The sequence below is a fragment of the Cryptotermes secundus genome, unplaced genomic scaffold, assembly GCF_002891405.2.
Source record: "Cryptotermes secundus unplaced genomic scaffold, Csec_1.0 scaffold474, whole genome shotgun sequence".
In the NCBI taxonomy this organism is placed as follows: domain Eukaryota; kingdom Metazoa; phylum Arthropoda; class Insecta; order Blattodea; family Kalotermitidae; genus Cryptotermes; species Cryptotermes secundus.
This window is the reverse complement of record NW_019731579.1, coordinates 210,104-214,851: the sequence shown is the minus strand read 5'-3', so window position 1 is coordinate 214,851 and position 4,748 is coordinate 210,104.

Genomic DNA, 4,748 nt, shown 5'->3' with positions numbered 1-4,748 from the left:
TGCAAAGGAGAAGAACACAGCGAGCTCCAGTAGAAGGAGAGGAACCTCATCCAGCGCCATACTGAGGCTGCAGCCATGAGAAAGGAGAAGAGCACAGCGAGCTCCAAAGGGAGCTGGGAGGGCGTTCTTCTCTAAGTACACCTCACCAGAGCAATCCTACGCAGCTGCACTGTTCAAGACAATCAGCACCAACCAAAGGCACTGCAGACAGAGGAGAAAAGCGTCCGGCAACCTGTGCAGCAGCATGTGCCACAACAGGAATTTCAGAAAACAGGTCTGTTAGTACAGGCTCCCAGTTCGTCTAACAATGACACTGTAGCCACTGTAGATAAACACACCCTCTCATCAGGGAGTATGTTACGTAAGAACTACAACCGCAAGTGTTAAGTTGAAAACAAATTCTGACCGTGAGTCTCAATCGGCTTGGCGCCATGACTAATTGGCGGTAAACCGCCAGTCGTAAGGTAATTCTGAGCCTGACTCTGAAGAATCGTTCAGCTGGAAGAGAGCCGCCGTTCAGAGAAAGCTTGAACCCGAAAGCAGAGCAATAACTACTGTTAGAAGCCATTACCAAGAGACGGATAGTAGAGGCTGTAACAGACACAGAACACTATTCTGTGTGCTCTAGTGAACTATAAAGTATGGAAATTAGCGATGGCGCTATAATTAAGTGAAATTAGGAGTTGTGTGCGAAAGTGTTCAATAAATACAAAAACCAAACAAAAACCCCGTCGACAGCCACAGTCAGACACGTGACAGTATTCAGCATTTACGTGAATGTGCGCACTGAACGCGTTTGCTTCTTCTACCTGGCCTGTTGTCGCAGCAACTCCAGCTATCAGTTGTGTTAGCTTTTAGGCAGGGATAAGATAATATGATACTGGAGAAGACTGCAGAATGAGGAGCTTCATAACTTGTACTCCTCGCCAAATAGCAACAATTTCTACTCTGTAGTGGTATGAGGGAGAAAATTTGGGATGGTAAAAATTTTCAAATGATATTTCCACTTTCTCCTTGAAAGGTGAAAGGGTCTTGAAGACCGAAATTTGGTTTTTGGGTAGGACGTACCAACTTAAAGACACTATAACAAATATCAAATGACAACATATATATTATATACTAAATGCGAATATAATGTAAGTCCCTGGAGGTAATAGGCCTCCAGCAATCAAACAATCAAAATCATACAGACCAGGAAAAGACTGAATCGACTGAACAGTTCAAGCTCCCACAACAGAATGGATCACTCTCGTTCTCTCGTTGGATCTCAGCCGTATGGAACCAGGAAGTGTAGCAGTGGAAGGGGGGAGATAGTAAAAGGGCGGAAGCCCTCTGACGTAACGCTACCACGGCGTTACATCATCCCCCTTCCAAATTCACCCATGGGGGGTGACACTAGGCCGAAGGGAGCTCCTGCTGATTACTGACGGCAGGAGCGGTGGGTTGCGTACTGATGGTGAATAATATCAGGTGAGCGTTACACACCTATATAAGTCCCGCATGGGCGTGCTCACAACGATCGACTAGTGTAGACCCACTTGATGCTACAGTACCAAAAGTGGTAATAGGTGTCCGCTACCACAACTCTAACATACATGGCACCAACTCTGTCACAGCATAAACCGCAGCTCTCGGGTCGTTCACCGGTTAAGTCAGGCCCACCTGTATAGGTGATGCTCACTGCGGACTGATGATGTCACTTTGCTACTGAAACAGAAGAACATTATCTCCGCCGGAGACGATATAGTCCCGCGATTCACCCCTTCCGGAGATGAATGAGTCCTTTATATTTTTGGCATAGGGCAGGAGGAAAGTAAGTAGGATATAAATGAAAGAAGGGATGGTCCAGTGCAAGCAGCCATCTGTTAACACACGTAAATTAGAAAAAGAATTAACATAAATCTTTACAATAGTAAAAAAAAAACGAAACAAAAATAACAAGATAAATATACGAATGTACAATGGCTTTACATCTATTGAATGGCGTAATATCTATACAATTGTAAGGGGATACCCACACACACACACACACACTCACCCTCATACATACTTATGCTTATCAGCAATTTAACATATATATAATAAGTAGCATATACCTACTTCTTAGCAAAACACATGACTAGCGGAAGATCCATTGATAGATAATGTACAGCAACACCTAAATATATTGTATACGAATATACCAATACCTCTTTGATATTAACTGTATAATAACACATCTTTAATACCTCCGAGTAAATGGTTATATATAAGAATACATCAAAGTGTGTGTCCATGGCTCAAAATATACACCATTAATACCTCGGAGTAAATATACATATCAGAGGACATTCCTTCTTATCTGGAACCACACATCAGTGCCAGTGCTTACCAGAATAGACAATACCAGATTTAAGTTTGTAGAAGGACACAAAACAATCTAGACGGATCGCAAGCTTCCTTCTACAAACTTAACCGTACGGTGCTCACGCTGCCTTTAACTGCGAGACGTGAGCCCGGATTCTGTTGTGGCCGTCACTGTCTGCCTACTGCACCGAAACTGGCGAAGTGTATTTGACCAGGGTGAAAGGTCCCCTATACCTAGGGCATAAATTAGCACCAACCTTATCCGTTCCTCTACTTTGGGGATAATTCCGGAACCACACCCGGCTTCCCCTCGAAAATAAGGATGGTTGGCGACGGCGATCGTACTTCCTCCGGACTGCCGCATGAGCAAACCGGAGATTTCTCCTCGCGTCCTCCCATCGCTCTTGAATGGAAAGCCCATCCGCATGGTCAGGAAGTAAATCCTTGATGGACCACAGGTTAGACAGTGGCGAGTTCGGTGTAAAGGAATCATTTTTCCTTTACATCGAACTCGCCACTGTCTAACCTGTGGTCTGTGGACTGAAGGGGGTCGCCTTGTGGGATTCATGGCAAGCAGAATTAAAGGCGAACTGGAGCCATGAAAGATTTTCATCCCACATTGAATGGTCCTGGTTATCGTAGGTAATTAGTGCGGCACGCAAATTCCCATTAAACCGCTCCGCATGGGATGGCTCAGGATAGTGGGGTGCGGTGGTAACATGCTTAATTCCACGGGTAAAACAGAAATTCCGAAAGATACGGGACGTAAATTGAGTGACATTGTAAGAAACAATGGTCTCGAGGATGCCGAAAGTGGAGAAAATACTACCCAATGCCCTAGTAGTCGTTGCTGTTGACGCTGCCCGAACCGGGAGAATTCACACAAACTTAGTAAAAGAGTCTACGCAGACCAAGACATGAGTATTGCCCCAAGTAGACTGGTGAAAATTACCCCAAAAATCAATGAACCATTTTTCCATCTGTCGTCTTGCCACTTCCGACGCCAACATACAGTACTGGGAGTGTTGGGTGGGCTTACTGAGCCCACAGAGCCGACACGACAGATCACACCCAGAGATATCGGCGTCCATGCCCTTCTATATAAACGACTGGCGAATTTTCCACAAAGTCTTACGTACTCCTAAATAACCCCCGTAAGAAGAGTCATGGAAATACGCAAACAGCGCGGATACAAGGATTTCGGGAATTACCACCTTAGGCTTGCCGTCGAAATGGGCCTTAAAATAAAGTACGCCGTTCCTGAGCGAATATCCTCGTACAACTTCCCCAGCCATAAATTGGCGAATAATGGGGCTGAGTACTGAGTCAGAGTTCTGGTGCTTAGCAATATCTTCAAACCGCATAGGGAAATCCAAAACCATTGGATATATGGGGATATAAGCAGGGGTATCAAACATTCTCGACAAAGCATCCGCAATAAAATTATGGCTGCCCTTGGTATGTTGGACATTATATTTAATTGAATTTAATCTTACCACCCAACGGCCAATACTTCCCTGTTGGCGGGGATGTGATAAACACCGAGGGAGAGCCTGATTTTCGGTCTGCTGATCGAATTAAATATGTTCCTAGTATGGCCTGAATTTCTCCAGACCAAACAGGACCGCTAGACACTCCAGCTCGTACGTGGAGAATTTGCCCTCTTGTTGGAACAATGTACGATATGCCTAGGCAATTGGTTGTAGCTCCCCATCAAACACTTGTAATAGAACTGCAGCCACAAAACCGGAGCTGGAATCTGTCAGGAGGGTAAATTTCCGTGAAAAATCTTCATTTCGGAGGATTGGAGGGGTTGATGATAGCTAGTCTAAAGTCCTCAAAGAAGACTGTAGCTCCGTTCCCCATGCCGCGCTTTCGGCTATCATCATCATCGTCAGTAATCTGTCAAGACGACAGGTCCACAGTCTCTTCCAAAACAATTCCTCCATTTAATGCGATCTAGAGCTTTCTCCTTCAAATGACAGTATCCTGTTCTGTCCCCAAGGTCATCCAGCATCATCTTACGTCTTCTTCCTCGTCTACTTGTCACTTCTATCCGACCCTCTACCTTTCCTTCGATAACTTCTTTTAGAAGGCAGTTTCTGCTTAAAACATGACCAAACCAATTAACCTTCCGTTTTCTTATTTCGTGTAGGATATTCCTCTTCTCACTGACTCTAAATAACACTTCTTCATTTCTCACATAATCGGTCCAACTTATCTTCTCCATACTTCTCCAACACCACATTTCAAAACTTTCCAAATATTTCTGATCTACTGCCCTAAGTGTCCAAGTTTCAGCTCCATACAAAGCCATGCTCCAAAAATAGCATTTCACTAGTTTCTTCCTCAAATTTAAGTCCAATTTGCTGGTAAAAAGATTCTTCTTCTTGCTAAATGCA